The following is a 16,278-nucleotide window of genomic DNA, read 5'->3' as shown; positions in this document are numbered from 1 at the left end:
TTCGTTCTGAACAAGTGTTACTGTTTTCTGCACAAAAGCGATTCTGCGAAGCAATGTGAACACTCCTGCTTCCCAGGCACAGAGAAGGTGCTAGCAGGGAATTCTCTGCCTGCCTTTCCCCAGTGCTCTGCAAGCTCTCCAGGACAACATAAAATCTGGGGCTCTGTGCTTTCTTTCGTTCTGAACAAGTGTTAGTGTTTTCTGCACAAAAGCGATTCTGCGAAGCAATGTGAACAGGCACAGAGAAGGTGCTATCAGGGAATTCTCTGCCTGCCTTTCCCCAGTGCTCTGCAAGCTCTCCAGGACAACAGCAAATCTGGGGCTCTGTGCTTTCTTTCGTTCTGAACAAGTGTTACTGTTTTCTGCACAAAAGCGATTCTGCGAAGCAATGTGAACAGGCACAGAGAAGGTGCTAGCAGGGAATTCTCTGCCTGCCTTTCCCCAGTGCTCTGCAAGCTCTCCAGGACAACATAGAATCTGGGGCTCTGTGCTTTCTTTCGTTCTGAACAAGTGTTACTGTTTTCTGCACAAAAGCGATTTTACGAAGCAATGTGAACACTTCTGCTTCCCAGGCACAGAGAAGGTGCTAGCAGGAAATTCTCTGCCTGCCTTTCCCCAGTGCTCTGCAAGCTCTCCAGGACAACAGCAAATCTGGGGCTCTGTGCTTTCTTTCGTTCTGAACAAGTGTTACTGTTTTCTGCACAAAAGCGATTCTGCGAAGCAATGTGAACAGGCACAGAGAAGGTGCTAGCAAGGAATTCTCTGCCTGCCTTTCCCCAGTGCTCTGCAAGCTCTCCAGGACAACATAAAATCTGGGGCTCTGTGCTTTCTTTCTTTCTGAACAAGTGTTACTGTTTTCTGCACAAAAGCGATTCTGCGAAGCAATGTGAACACTCCTGCTTCCCAGGCACAGAGAAGGTGCTAGCAGGGAATTCTCTGCCTGCCTTTCCCCAGTGCTCTGCAAGCTCTCCAGGACAACATAAAATCTGGGGCTCTGTGCTTTCTTTCCTTCTGAACAAGTGTTAGTGTTTTCTGCACAAAAGCGATTCTGCGAAGCAATGTGAACAGGCACAGAGAAGGTGCTAGCAGGGAATTCTCTGCCTGCCTTTCCCCAGTGCTCTGCAAGCTCTCCAGGACAACATAGAATCTGGGGCTCTGTGCTTTCTTTCCTTCTGAACAAGTGTTACTGTTTTCTGCACAAAAGCGATTCTGCGAAGCAATGTGAACACTTCTGCTTCCCAGGCACAGAGAAGGTGCTAGCAGGGAATTCTCTGCCTGCCTTTCCCCAGTGCTCTGCAAGCTCTCCAGGACAACATAAAATCTGGGGCTCTGTGCTTTCTTTCCTTCTGAACAAGTGTTAGTGTTTTCTGCACAAAAGCGATTCTTGCGAAGCAATGTGAACACTTCTGCTTCCCAGGCACAGAGAAGGTGCTAGCAGGAAATTCTCTGCCTGCCTTTCCCCAGTGCTCTGCAAGCTCTCCAGGACAACAGCAAATCTGTGGCTCTGTGCTTTCTTTCGTTCTGAACAAGTGTTAGTGTTTTCTGCACAAAAGCGAGTCTGCGAAGCAATGTGAACAGGCACAGAGAAGGTGCTAGCAGGGAATTCTCTGCCTGCCTTTCCCCAGTGCTCTGCAAGCTCTCCAGGACAACATAGAATCTGGGGCTCTGTGCTTTCTTTCCTTCTGAACAAGTGTTACTGTTTTCTGCACAAAAGCGATTCTGCGAAGCAATGTGAACACTTCTGCTTCCCAGGCACAGAGAAGGTGCTAGCAAGGAATTCTCTGCCTGCCTTTCCCCAGTGCTCTGCAAGCTCTCCAGGACAACATAAAATCTGGGGCTCTGTGCTTTCTTTCCTTCTGAACAAGTGTTACTGTTTTCTGCACAAAAGCGATTCTGCGAAGCAATGTGAACAGGCACAGAGAAGGTGCTAGCAGGGAATTCTCTGCCTGCCTTTCCCCAGTGCTCTGCAAGCTCTCCAGGACAACATAAAATCTGGGGCTCTGTGCTTTCTTTCCTTCTGAACAAGTGTTAGTGTTTTCTGCACAAAAGCGATTCTGCGAAGCAATGTGAACAGGCACAGAGAAGGTGCTATCAGGGAATTTTCTGTCTGCCTTTCCCCAGTGCTCTGCAAGCTCACCAGACAACATAAAATCTGGGGCTCTGTGCTTTCTTTCGTTCTGAACAAGTGTTACTGTTTTCTGCACAAAAGCGATTCTGCGAAACAATGTGAACAGGCACAGAGAAGGTGCTATCAGGGAATTCTCTGCCTGCATTTCCCCAGTGCTCTGCAAGCTCTCCAGGACAACATAGAATCTGGGGCTCTGTGCTTTCTTTCGTTCTGAACAAGTGTTACTGTTTTCTGCACAAAAGCGATTCTGCGAAGCAATGTGAACACTTCTGCTTCCCAGGCACAGAGAAGGTGCTAGCAAGGAATTCTCTGCCTGCCTTTCCCCAGTGCTCTGCAAGCTCTCCAGGACAACAGCAAATCTGGGGCTCTGTGCTTTCTTTCCTTCTGAACAAGTGTTAGTGTTTTCTGCACAAAAGCGATTCTTGCGAAGCAATGTGAACACTTCTGCTTCCCAGGCACAGAGAAGGTGCTAGCAGGAAATTCTCTGCCTGCCTTTCCCCAGTGCTCTGCAAGCTCTCCAGGACAACAGCAAATCTGGGGCTCTGTGCTTTCTTTCGTTCTGAACAAGTGTTACTGTTTTCTGCACAAAAGCGATTCTGCGAAGCAATGTGAACACTCCTGCTTCCCAGGCACAGAGAAGGTGCTAGCAGGGAATTCTCTGCCTGCCTTTCCCCAGTGCTCTGCAAGCTCTCCAGGACAACATAAAATCTGGGGCTCTGTGCTTTCTTTCCTTCTGAACAAGTGTTAGTGTTTTCTGCACAAAAGCGATTCTGCGAAGCAATGTGAACAGGCACAGAGAAGGTGCTATCAGGGAATTCTCTGCCTGCCTTTCCCCAGTGCTCTGCAAGCTCTCCAGGACAACAGCAAATCTGGGGCTCTGTGCTTTCTTTCGTTCTGAACAAGTGTTACTGTTTTCTGCACAAAAGCGATTCTGCGAAGCAATGTGAACAGGCACAGAGAAGGTGCTAGCAGGGAATTCTCTGCCTGCCTTTCCCCAGTGCTCTGCAAGCTCTCCAGGACAACATAGAATCTGGGGCTCTGTGCTTTCTTTCGTTCTGAACAAGTGTTACTGTTTTCTGCACAAAAGCGATTTTGCGAAGCAATGTGAACACTTCTGCTTCCCAGGCACAGAGAAGGTGCTAGCAGGGAATTCTCTGCCTGCCTTTCCCCAGTGCTCTGCAAGCTCTCCAGGACAACATAAAATCTGGGGCTCTGTGCTTTCTTTCCTTCTGAACAAGTGTTACTGTTTTCTGCACAAAAGCGATTCTGCGAAGCAATGTGAACAGGCACAGAGAAGGTGCTAGCAAGGAATTCTCTGCCTGCCTTTCCCCAGTGCTCTGCAAGCTCTCCAGGACAACATAAAATCTGGGGCTCTGTGCTTTCTTTCCTTCTGAACAAGTGTTAGTGTTTTCTGCACAAAAGCGATTCTTGCGAAGCAATGTGAACACTTCTGCTTCCCAGGCACAGAGAAGGTGCTAGCAGGAAATTCTCTGCCTGCCTTTCCCCAGTGCTCTGCAAGCTCTCCAGGACAACAGCAAATCTGGGGCTCTGTGCTTTCTTTCGTTCTGAACAAGTGTTAGTGTTTTCTGCACAAAAGCGATTCTGTGAAGCAATGTGAACAGGCACAGAGAAGGTGCTAGCAGGGAATTCTCTGCCTGCCTTTCCCCAGTGCTCTGCAAGCTCTCCAGGACAACATAAAATCTGGGGCTCTGTGCTTTCTTTCCTTCTGAACAAGTGTTAGTGTTTTCTGCACAAAAGCGATTCTGCGAAGCAATGTGAACAGGCACAGAGAAGGTGCTAGCAGGGAATTCTCTGCCTGCCTTTCCCCAGTGCTCTGCAAGCTCTCCAGGACAACATAGAATCTGGGGCTCTGTGCTTTCTTTCCTTCTGAACAAGTGTTAGTGTTTTCTGCACAAAAGCGATTCTGCGAAGCAATGTGAACACTTCTGCTTCCCAGGCACAGAGAAGGTGCTAGCAAGGAATTCTCTGCCTGCCTTTCCCCAGTGCTCTGCAAGCTCTCCAGGACAACATAAAATCTGGGGCTCTGTGCTTTCTTTCCTTCTGAACAAGTGTTACTGTTTTCTGCACAAAAGCGATTCTGTGAAGCAATGTGAACACTTCTGCTTCCCAGGCACAGAGAAGGTGCTAGCAGGGAATTCTCTGCCTGCCTTTCCCCAGTGCTCTGCAAGCTCTCCAGGACAACATAAAATCTGGGGCTCTGTGCTTTCTTTCCTTCTGAACAAGTGTTAGTGTTTTCTGCACAAAAGCGATTCTGCGAAGCAATGTGAACAGGCACAGAGAAGGTGCTAGCAGGGAATTCTCTGCCTGCCTTTCCCCAGTGCTCTGCAAGCTCTCCAGGACAACATAGAATCTGGGGCTCTGTGCTTTCTTTCCTTCTGAACAAGTGTTAGTGTTTTCTGCACAAAAGCGATTCTGCGAAGCAATGTGAACACTTCTGCTTCCCAGGCACAGAGAAGGTGCTAGCAAGGAATTCTCTGCCTGCCTTTCCCCAGTGCTCTGCAAGCTCTCCAGGACAACATAAAATCTGGGGCTCTGTGCTTTCTTTCCTTCTGAACAAGTGTTACTGTTTTCTGCACAAAAGCGATTCTGTGAAGCAATGTGAACACTTCTGCTTCCCAGGCACAGAGAAGGTGCTAGCAGGGAATTCTCTGCCTGCCTTTCCCCAGTGCTCTGCAAGCTCTCCAGGACAACATAAAATCTGGGGCTCTGTGCTTTCTTTCGTTCTGAACAAGTGTTAGTGTTTTCTGCACAAAAGCGATTCTGCGAAGCAATGTGAACAGGCACAGAGAAGGTGCTATCAGGGAATTCCCTGCCTGCCTTTCCCCAGTGCTCTGCAAGCTCTCCAGGACAACATAGAATCTGGTGCTCTGTGCTTTCTTTCCTTCTGAACAAGTGTTAGTGTTTTCTGCACAAAAGCGATTCTTGCGAAGCAATGTGAACACTTCTGCTTCCCAGGCACAGAGAAGGTGCTAGCAAGGAATTTTCTGCCTGCCTTTCCCCAGTGCTCTGCAAGCTCACCAGACAACAGCAAATCTGGGGCTCTGTGCTTTCTTTCGTTCTGAACAAGTGTTACTGTTTTCTGCACAAAAGCGATTCTGCGAAGCAATGTGAACAGGCACAGAGAAGGTGCTAGCAGGGAATTCTCTGCCTGCCTTTCCCCAGTGCTCTGCAAGCTCTCCAGGACAACATAAAATCTGGGGCTCTGTGCTTTCTTTCGTTCTGAACAAGTGTTACTGTTTTCTGCACAAAAGCGATTCTTGCGAAGCAATGTGAACACTTCTGCTTCCCAGGCACAGAGAAGGTGCTAGCAGGGAATTCTCTGCCTGCCTTTCCCCAGTGCTCTGCAAGCTCTCCAGGACAACATAGAATCTGGGGCTCTGTGCTTTCTTTCCTTCTGAACAAGTGTTACTGTTTTCTGCACAAAAGCGATTCTGCGAAGCAATGTGAACACTTCTGCTTCCCAGGCACAGAGAAGGTGCTAGCAAGGAATTCTCTGCCTGCCTTTCCCCAGTGCTCTGCAAGCTCTCCAGGACAACATAAAATCTGGGGCTCTGTGCTTTCTTTCCTTCTGAACAAGTGTTAGTGTTTTCTGCACAAAAGCGATTCTTGCGAAGCAATGTGAACACTTCTGCTTCCCAGGCACAGAGAAGGTGCTAGCAGGAAATTCTCTGCCTGCCTTTCCCCAGTGCTCTGCAAGCTCTCCAGGACAACAGCAAATCTGGGGCTCTGTGCTTTCTTTCGTTCTGAACAAGTGTTAGTGTTTTCTGCACAAAAGCGATTCTGCGAAGCAATGTGAACAGGCACAGAGAAGGTGCTAGCAGGGAATTCTCTGCCTGCCTTTCCCCAGTGCTCTGCAAGCTCTCCAGGACAACATAGAATCTGGGGCTCTGTGCTTTCTTTCGTTCTGAACAAGTGTTACTGTTTTCTGCACAAAAGCGATTCTGCGAAGCAATGTGAACACTTCTGCTTCCCAGGCACAGAGAAGGTGCTAGCAGGGAATTCTCTGCCTGCCTTTCCCCAGTGCTCTGCAAGCTCTCCAGGACAACATAAAATCTGGGGCTCTGTGCTTTCTTTCCTTCTGAACAAGTGTTACTGTTTTCTGCACAAAAGCGATTCTGCGAAGCAATGTGAACAGGCACAGAGAAGGTGCTAGCAAGGAATTCTCTACCTGCCTTTCCCCAGTGCTCTGCAAGCTCTCCAGGACAACATAAAATCTGGGGCTCTGTGCTTTCTTTCCTTCTGAACAAGTGTTACTGTTTTCTGCACAAAAGCGATTCTTGCGAAGCAATGTGAACACTTCTGCTTCCCAGGCACAGAGAAGGTGCTAGCAGGGAATTCTCTGCCTGCCTTTCCCCAGTGCTCTGCAAGCTTTCCAGGACAACATAAAATCTGGGGCTCTGTGCTTTCTTTCCTTCTGAACAAGTGTTAGTGTTTTCTGCACAAAAGCGATTCTGCGAAGCAATGTGAACAGGCACAGAGAAGGTGCTATCAGGGAATTCTCTGCCTGCCTTTCCCCAGTGCTCTGCAAGCTCTCCAGGACAACATAAAATCTGGGGCTCTGTGCTTTCTTTCCTTCTGAACAAGTGTTACTGTTTTCTGCACAAAAGCGATTCTGCGAAGCAATGTGAACACTTGTGCTTCCCAGGCACAGAGAAGGTGCTAGCAAGGAATTTTCTGTCTGCCTTTCCCCAGTGCTCTGCAAGCTCACCAGACAACATAAAATCTGGGGCTCTGTGCTTTCTTTCGTTCTGAACAAGTGTTAGTGTTTTCTGCACAAAAGAGATTCTGCGAAACAATATGAACAGGCACAGAGAAGGTGCTATCAGGGAATTCTCTGCCTGCATTGCCCCAGTGCTCTGCAAGCTCTCCAGGACAACATAGAATCTGGGGCTCTGTGCTTTCTTTCGTTCTGAACAAGTGTTACTGTTTTCTGCACAAAAGCGATTCTGCGAAGCAATGTGAACACTTCTGCTTCCCAGGCACAGAGAAGGTGCTAGCAAGGAATTCTCTGCCTGCCTTTCCCCAGTGCTCTGCAAGCTCTCCAGGACAACAGCAAATCTGGGGCTCTGTGCTTTCTTTCCTTCTGAACAAGTGTTAGTGTTTTCTGCACAAAAGCGATTCTTGCGAAGCAATGTGAACACTTCTGCTTCCCAGGCACAGAGAAGGTGCTAGCAGGAAATTCTCTGCCTGCCTTTCCCCAGTGCTCTGCAAGCTCTCCAGGACAACATAAAATCTGGGGCTCTGTGCTTTCTTTCGTTCTGAACAAGTGTTAGTGTTTTCTGCACAAAAGCGATTCTGCGAAGCAATGTGAACAGGCACAGAGAAGGTGCTAGCAGGGAATTCTCTGCCTGCCTTTCCCCAGTGCTCTGCAAGCTCTCCAGGACAACAGCAAATCTGGGGCTCTGTGCTTTCTTTCTTTCTGAACAAGTGTTACTGTTTTCTGCACAAAAGCGATTCTGCGAAGCAATGTGAACACTCCTGCTTCCCAGGCACAGAGAAGGTGCTAGCAGGGAATTCTCTGCCTGCCTTTCCCCAGTGCTCTGCAAGCTCTCCAGGACAACATAAAATCTGGGGCTCTGTGCTTTCTTTCCTTCTGAACAAGTGTTAGTGTTTTCTGCACAAAAGCGATTCTTGCGAAGCAATGTGAACACTTCTGCTTCCCAGGCACAGAGAAGGTGCTAGCAGGAAATTCTCTGCCTGCCTTTCCCCAGTGCTCTGCAAGCTCTCCAGGACAACAGCAAATCTGGGGCTCTGTGCTTTCTTTCGTTCTGAACAAGTGTTAGTGTTTTCTGCACAAAAGCGATTCTGCGAAGCAATGTGAACAGGCACAGAGAAGGTGCTAGCAGGGAATTCTCTGCCTGCCTTTCCCCAGTGCTCTGCAAGCTCTCCAGGACAACATAGAATCTGGGGCTCTGTGCTTTCTTTCGTTCTGAACAAGTGTTACTGTTTTCTGCACAAAAGCGATTCTGCGAAGCAATGTGAACACTTCTGCTTCCCAGGCACAGAGAAGGTGCTAGCAGGGAATTCTCTGCCTGCCTTTCCCCAGTGCTCTGCAAGCTCTCCAGGACAACATAAAATCTGGGGCTCTGTGCTTTCTTTCCTTCTGAACAAGTGTTACTGTTTTCTGCACAAAAGCGATTCTGCGAAGCAATGTGAACAGGCACAGAGAAGGTGCTAGCAAGGAATTCTCTACCTGCCTTTCCCCAGTGCTCTGCAAGCTCTCCAGGACAACATAAAATCTGGGGCTCTGTGCTTTCTTTCCTTCTGAACAAGTGTTACTGTTTTCTGCACAAAAGCGATTCTTGCGAAGCAATGTGAACACTTCTGCTTCCCAGGCACAGAGAAGGTGCTAGCAGGGAATTCTCTGCCTGCCTTTCCCCAGTGCTCTGCAAGCTTTCCAGGACAACATAAAATCTGGGGCTCTGTGCTTTCTTTCCTTCTGAACAAGTGTTAGTGTTTTCTGCACAAAAGCGATTCTGCGAAGCAATGTGAACAGGCACAGAGAAGGTGCTATCAGGGAATTCTCTGCCTGCCTTTCCCCAGTGCTCTGCAAGCTCTCCAGGACAACATAAAATCTGGGGCTCTGTGCTTTCTTTCCTTCTGAACAAGTGTTACTGTTTTCTGCACAAAAGCGATTCTGCGAAGCAATGTGAACACTTGTGCTTCCCAGGCACAGAGAAGGTGCTAGCAAGGAATTTTCTGTCTGCCTTTCCCCAGTGCTCTGCAAGCTCACCAGACAACATAAAATCTGGGGCTCTGTGCTTTCTTTCGTTCTGAACAAGTGTTAGTGTTTTCTGCACAAAAGAGATTCTGCGAAACAATATGAACAGGCACAGAGAAGGTGCTATCAGGGAATTCTCTGCCTGCATTGCCCCAGTGCTCTGCAAGCTCTCCAGGACAACATAGAATCTGGGGCTCTGTGCTTTCTTTCGTTCTGAACAAGTGTTACTGTTTTCTGCACAAAAGCGATTCTGCGAAGCAATGTGAACACTTCTGCTTCCCAGGCACAGAGAAGGTGCTAGCAAGGAATTCTCTGCCTGCCTTTCCCCAGTGCTCTGCAAGCTCTCCAGGACAACAGCAAATCTGGGGCTCTGTGCTTTCTTTCGTTCTGAACAAGTGTTACTGTTTTCTGCACAAAAGCGATTCTGCGAAGCAATGTGAACACTTCTGCTTCCCAGGCACAGAGAAGGTGCTAGCAGGGAATTCTCTGCCTGCCTTTCCCCAGTGCTCTGCAAGCTCTCCAGGACAACAGCAAATCTGGGGCTCTGTGCTTTCTTTCCTTCTGAACAAGTGTTAGTGTTTTCTGCACAAAAGCGATTCTGCGAAGCAATGTGAACAGGCACAGAGAAGGTGCTAGCAGGGAATTCTCTGCCTGCCTTTCCCCAGTGCTCTGCAAGCTCTCCAGGACAACATAGAATCTGGGGCTCTGTGCTTTCTTTCCTTCTGAACAAGTGTTAGTGTTTTCTGCACAAAAGCGATTCTTGCGAAGCAATGTGAACAGGCACAGAGAAGGTGCTAGCAGGGAATTCTCTGCCTGCCTTTCCCCAGTGCTCTGCAAGCTCTCCAGGACAACATAGAATCTGGGGCTCTGTGCTTTCTTTCCTTCTGAACAAGTGTTAGTGTTTTCTGCACAAAAGCGATTCTGCGAAGCAATGTGAACACTTCTGCTTCCCAGGCACAGAGAAGGTGCTAGCAAGGAATTCTCTGCCTGCCTTTCCCCAGTGCTCTGCAAGCTCTCCAGGACAACATAAAATCTGGGGCTCTGTGCTTTCTTTCCTTCTGAACAAGTGTTACTCTTTTCTGCACAAAAGCGATTCTGCGAAGCAATGTGAACAGGCACAGAGAAGGTGCTAGCAGGGAATTCTCTGCCTGCCTTTCCCCAGTGCTCTGCAAGCTCTCCAGGACAACATAGAATCTGGGGCTCTGTGCTTTCTTTCCTTCTGAACAAGTGTTAGTGTTTTCTGCACAAAAGCGATTCTGCGAAGCAATGTGAACACTTCTGCTTCCCAGGCACAGAGAAGGTGCTAGCAAGGAATTCTCTGCCTGCCTTTCCCCAGTGCTCTGCAAGCTCTCCAGGACAACATAAAATCTGGGGCTCTGTGCTTTCTTTCCTTCTGAACAAGTGTTAGTGTTTTCTGCACAAAAGCGATTCTGTGAAGCAATGTGAACACTTCTGCTTCCCAGGCACAGAGAAGGTGCTAGCAGGGAATTCTCTGCCTGCCTTTCCCCAGTGCTCTGCAAGCTCTCCAGGACAACATAAAATCTGGGGCTCTGTGCTTTCTTTCGTTCTGAACAAGTGTTAGTGTTTTCTGCACAAAAGCGATTCTGCGAAGCAATGTGAACAGGCACAGAGAAGGTGCTATCAGGGAATTCTCTGCCTGCCTTTCCCCAGTGCTCTGCAAGCTCTCCAGGACAACATAAAATCTGGGGCTCTGTGCTTTCTTTCCTTCTGAACAAGTGTTACTGTTTTCTGCACAAAAGCGATTCTTGCGAAGCAATGTGAACACTTCTGCTTCCCAGGCACAGAGAAGGTGCTAGCAAGGAATTTTCTGCCTGCCTTTCCCCAGTGCTCTGCAAGCTCACCAGACAACATAGAATCTGGGGCTCTGTGCTTTCTTTCGTTCTGAACAAGTGTTACTGTTTTCTGCACAAAAGCGATTCTGCGAAGCAATGTGAACAGGCACAGAGAAGGTGCTATCAGGGAATTCTCTGCCTGCCTTTCCCCAGTGCTCTGCAAGCTCTCCAGGACAACATAAAATCTGGGGCTCTGTGCTTTCTTTCGTTCTGAACAAGTGTTACTGTTTTCTGCACAAAAGCGATTCTTGCGAAGCAATGTGAACACTTCTGCTTCCCAGGCACAGAGAAGGTGCTAGCAGGGAATTCTCTGCCTGCCTTTCCCCAGTGCTCTGCAAGCTCTCCAGGACAACATAGAATCTGGGGCTCTGTGCTTTCTTTCCTTCTGAACAAGTGTTACTGTTTTCTGCACAAAAGCGATTCTGCGAAGCAATGTGAACACTTCTGCTTCCCAGGCACAGAGAAGGTGCTAGCAAGGAATTCTCTGCCTGCCTTTCCCCAGTGCTCTGCAAGCTCTCCAGGACAACATAAAATCTGGGGCTCTGTGCTTTCTTTCCTTCTGAACAAGTGTTACTGTTTTCTGCACAAAAGCGATTCTTGCGAAGCAATGTGAACACTTCTGCTTCCCAGGCACAGAGAAGGTGCTAGCAGGGAATTCTCTGCCTGCCTTTCCCCAGTGCTCTGCAAGCTCTCCAGGACAACAGCAAATCTGGGGCTCTGTGCTTTCTTTCGTTCTGAACAAGTGTTACTGTTTTCTGCACAAAAGCGATTCTTGCGAAGCAATGTGAACACTTCTGCTTCCCAGGCACAGAGAAGGTGCTAGCAGGGAATTCTCTGCCTGCCTTTCCCCAGTGCTCTGCAAGCTCTCCAGGACAACATAGAATCTGGGGCTCTGTGCTTTCTTTCCTTCTGAACAAGTGTTACTGTTTTCTGCACAAAAGCGATTCTGCGAAGCAATGTGAACAGGCACAGAGAAGGTGCTAGCAAGGAATTCTCTACCTGCCTTTCCCCAGTGCTCTGCAAGCTCTCCAGGACAACATAAAATCTGGGGCTCTGTGCTTTCTTTCCTTCTGAACAAGTGTTACTGTTTTCTGCACAAAAGCGATTCTTGCGAAGCAATGTGAACACTTCTGCTTCCCAGGCACAGAGAAGGTGCTAGCAGGGAATTCTCTGCCTGCCTTTCCCCAGTGCTCTGCAAGCTCTCCAGGACAACATAAAATCTGGGGCTCTGTGCTTTCTTTCCTTCTGAACAAGTGTTAGTGTTTTCTGCACAAAAGCGATTCTGCGAAGCAATGTGAACAGGCACAGAGAAGGTGCTATCAGGGAATTCTCTGCCTGCCTTTCCCCAGTGCTCTGCAAGCTCTCCAGGACAACATAAAATCTGGGGCTCTGTGCTTTCTTTCCTTCTGAACAAGTGTTACTGTTTTCTGCACAAAAGCGATTCTGCGAAGCAATGTGAACACTTGTGCTTCCCAGGCACAGAGAAGGTGCTAGCAAGGAATTTTCTGTCTGCCTTTCCCCAGTGCTCTGCAAGCTCACCAGACAACATAAAATCTGGGGCTCTGTGCTTTCTTTCGTTCTGAACAAGTGTTAGTGTTTTCTGCAAAAAAGAGATTCTGCGAAACAATATGAACAGGCACAGAGAAGGTGCTATCAGGGAATTCTCTGCCTGCATTGCCCCAGTGCTCTGCAAGCTCTCCAGGACAACATAGAATCTGGGGCTCTGTGCTTTCTTTCCTTCTGAACAAGTGTTACTGTTTTCTGCACAAAAGCGATTCTTGCGAAGCAATGTGAACACTTCTGCTTCCCAGGCACAGAGAAGGTGCTAGCAGGGAATTCTCTGCCTGCCTTTCCCCAGTGCTCTGCAAGCTCTCCAGGACAACATAGAATCTGGGGCTCTGTGCTTTCTTTCCTTCTGAACAAGTGTTACTGTTTTCTGCACAAAAGCGATTCTGCGAAGCAATGTGAACACTTCTGCTTCCCAGGCACAGAGAAGGTGCTAGCAAGGAATTCTCTGCCTGCCTTTCCCCAGTGCTCTGCAAGCTCTCCAGGACAACATAAAATCTGGGGCTCTGTGCTTTCTTTCCTTCTGAACAAGTGTTACTGTTTTCTGCACAAAAGCGATTCTTGCGAAGCAATGTGAACACTTCTGCTTCCCAGGCACAGAGAAGGTGCTAGCAGGGAATTCTCTGCCTGCCTTTCCCCAGTGCTCTGCAAGCTCTCCAGGACAACAGCAAATCTGGGGCTCTGTGCTTTCTTTCGTTCTGAACAAGTGTTACTGTTTTCTGCACAAAAGCGATTCTTGCGAAGCAATGTGAACACTTCTGCTTCCCAGGCACAGAGAAGGTGCTAGCAGGGAATTCTCTGCCTGCCTTTCCCCAGTGCTCTGCAAGCTCTCCAGGACAACATAGAATCTGGGGCTCTGTGCTTTCTTTCCTTCTGAACAAGTGTTACTGTTTTCTGCACAAAAGCGATTCTGCGAAGCAATGTGAACAGGCACAGAGAAGGTGCTATCAGGGAATTCTCTGCCTGCCTTTCCCCAGTGCTCTGCAAGCTCTCCAGGACAACATAAAATCTGGGGCTCTGTGCTTTCTTTCCTTCTGAACAAGTGTTACTGTTTTCTGCACAAAAGCGATTCTGCGAAGCAATGTGAACACTTGTGCTTCCCAGGCACAGAGAAGGTGCTAGCAAGGAATTTTCTGTCTGCCTTTCCCCAGTGCTCTGCAAGCTCACCAGACAACATAAAATCTGGGGCTCTGTGCTTTCTTTCGTTCTGAACAAGTGTTAGTGTTTTCTGCAAAAAAGAGATTCTGCGAAACAATATGAACAGGCACAGAGAAGGTGCTATCAGGGAATTCTCTGCCTGCATTGCCCCAGTGCTCTGCAAGCTCTCCAGGACAACATAGAATCTGGGGCTCTGTGCTTTCTTTCGTTCTGAACAAGTGTTACTGTTTTCTGCACAAAAGCGATTCTGCGAAGCAATGTGAACACTTCTGCTTCCCAGGCAGAGAGAAGGTGCTAGCAAGGAATTCTCTGCCTGCCTTTCCCCAGTGCTCTGCAAGCTCTCCAGGACAACATAGAATCTGGGGCTCTGTGCTTTCTTTCGTTCTGAACAAGTGTTAGTGTTTTCTGCACAAAAGCGATTCTGCGAAGCAATGTGAACAGGCACAGAGAAGGTGCTAGCAGGGAATTCTCTGCCTGCCTTTCCCCAGTGCTCTGCAAGCTCTCCAGGACAACAGCAAATCTGGGGCTCTGTGCTTTCTTTCTTTCTGAACAAGTGTTACTGTTTTCTGCACAAAAGCGATTCTGCGAAGCAATGTGAACACTCCTGCTTCCCAGGCACAGAGAAGGTGCTAGCAGGGAATTCTCTGCCTGCCTTTCCCCAGTGCTCTGCAAGCTCTCCAGGACAACATAGAATCTGGGGCTCTGTGCTTTCTTTCCTTCTGAACAAGTGTTACTGTTTTCTGCACAAAAGCGATTCTTGCGAAGCAATGTGAACAGGCACAGAGAAGGTGCTAGCAGGGAATTCTCTGCCTGCCTTTCCCCAGTGCTCTGCAAGCTCTCCAGGACAACATAGAATCTGGGGCTCTGTGCTTTCTTTCCTTCTGAACAAGTGTTAGTGTTTTCTGCACAAAAGCGATTCTGCGAAGCAATGTGAACACTTCTGCTTCCCAGGCACAGAGAAGGTGCTAGCAAGGAATTCTCTGCCTGCCTTTCCCCAGTGCTCTGCAAGCTCTCCAGGACAACATAAAATCTGGGGCTCTGTGCTTTCTTTCCTTCTGAACAAGTGTTACTGTTTTCTGCACAAAAGCGATTCTGCGAAGCAATGTGAACAGGCACAGAGAAGGTGCTAGCAGGGAATTCTCTGCCTGCCTTTCCCCAGTGCTCTGCAAGCTCTCCAGGACAACATAGAATCTGGGGCTCTGTGCTTTCTTTCCTTCTGAACAAGTGTTACTGTTTTCTGCACAAAAGCGATTCTGCGAAGCAATGTGAACACTTCTGCTTCCCAGGCAGAGAGAAGGTGCTAGCAAGGAATTCTCTGCCTGCCTTTCCCCAGTGCTCTGCAAGCTCTCCAGGACAACATAAAATCTGGGGCTCTGTGCTTTCTTTCCTTCTGAACAAGTGTTACTGTTTTCTGCACAAAAGCGATTCTGTGAAGCAATGTGAACACTTCTGCTTCCCAGGCACAGAGAAGGTGCTAGCAGGGAATTCTCTGCCTGCCTTTCCCCAGTGCTCTGCAAGCTCTCCAGGACAACATAAAATCTGGGGCTCTGTGCTTTCTTTCGTTCTGAACAAGTGTTAGTGTTTTCTGCACAAAAGCGATTCTGCGAAGCAATGTGAACAGGCACAGAGAAGGTGCTATCAGGGAATTCTCTGCCTGCCTTTCCCCAGTGCTCTGCAAGCTCTCCAGGACAACATAAAATCTGGGGCTCTGTGCTTTCTTTCCTTCTGAACAAGTGTTACTGTTTTCTGCACAAAAGCGATTCTTGCGAAGCAATGTGAACACTTCTGCTTCCCAGGCACAGAGAAGGTGCTAGCAAGGAATTTTCTGCCTGCCTTTCCCCAGTGCTCTGCAAGCTCACCAGACAACATAGAATCTGGGGCTCTGTGCTTTCTTTCGTTCTGAACAAGTGTTACTGTTTTCTGCACAAAAGCGATTCTGCGAAGCAATGTGAACAGGCACAGAGAAGGTGCTAGCAGGGAATTCTCTGCCTGCCTTTCCCCAGTGCTCTGCAAGCTCTCCAGGACAACATAAAATCTGGGGCTCTGTGCTTTCTTTCGTTCTGAACAAGTGTTACTGTTTTCTGCACAAAAGCGATTCTTGCGAAGCAATGTGAACACTTCTGCTTCCCAGGCACAGAGAAGGTGCTAGCAGGGAATTCTCTGCCTGCCTTTCCCCAGTGCTCTGCAAGCTCTCCAGGACAACATAGAATCTGGGGCTCTGTGCTTTCTTTCCTTCTGAACAAGTGTTACTGTTTTCTGCACAAAAGCGATTCTGCGAAGCAATGTGAACACTTCTGCTTCCCAGGCACAGAGAAGGTGCTAGCAAGGAATTCTCTGCCTGCCTTTCCCCAGTGCTCTGCAAGCTCTCCAGGACAACATAAAATCTGGGGCTCTGTGCTTTCTTTCCTTCTGAACAAGTGTTAGTGTTTTCTGCACAAAAGCGATTCTTGCGAAGCAATGTGAACACTTCTGCTTCCCAGGCACAGAGAAGGTGCTAGCAGGGAATTCTCTGCCTGCCTTTCCCCAGTGCTCTGCAAGCTCTCCAGGACAACATAAAATCTGGGGCTCTGTGCTTTCTTTCCTTCTGAACAAGTGTTACTGTTTTCTGCACAAAAGCGATTCTGCGAAGCAATGTGAACAGGCACAGAGAAGGTGCTAGCAAGGAATTCTCTACCTGCCTTTCCCCAGTGCTCTGCAAGCTCTCCAGGACAACATAAAATCTGGGGCTCTGTGCTTTCTTTCCTTCTGAACAAGTGTTACTGTTTTCTGCACAAAAGCGATTCTTGCGAAGCAATGTGAACACTTCTGCTTCCCAGGCACAGAGAAGGTGC

The sequence above is a fragment of the Strix aluco genome, unplaced genomic scaffold, assembly GCF_031877795.1.
Source record: "Strix aluco isolate bStrAlu1 unplaced genomic scaffold, bStrAlu1.hap1 HAP1_SCAFFOLD_60, whole genome shotgun sequence".
Classification (NCBI taxonomy): domain Eukaryota; kingdom Metazoa; phylum Chordata; class Aves; order Strigiformes; family Strigidae; genus Strix; species Strix aluco.
This window is presented reverse-complemented; position numbering follows the sequence as displayed.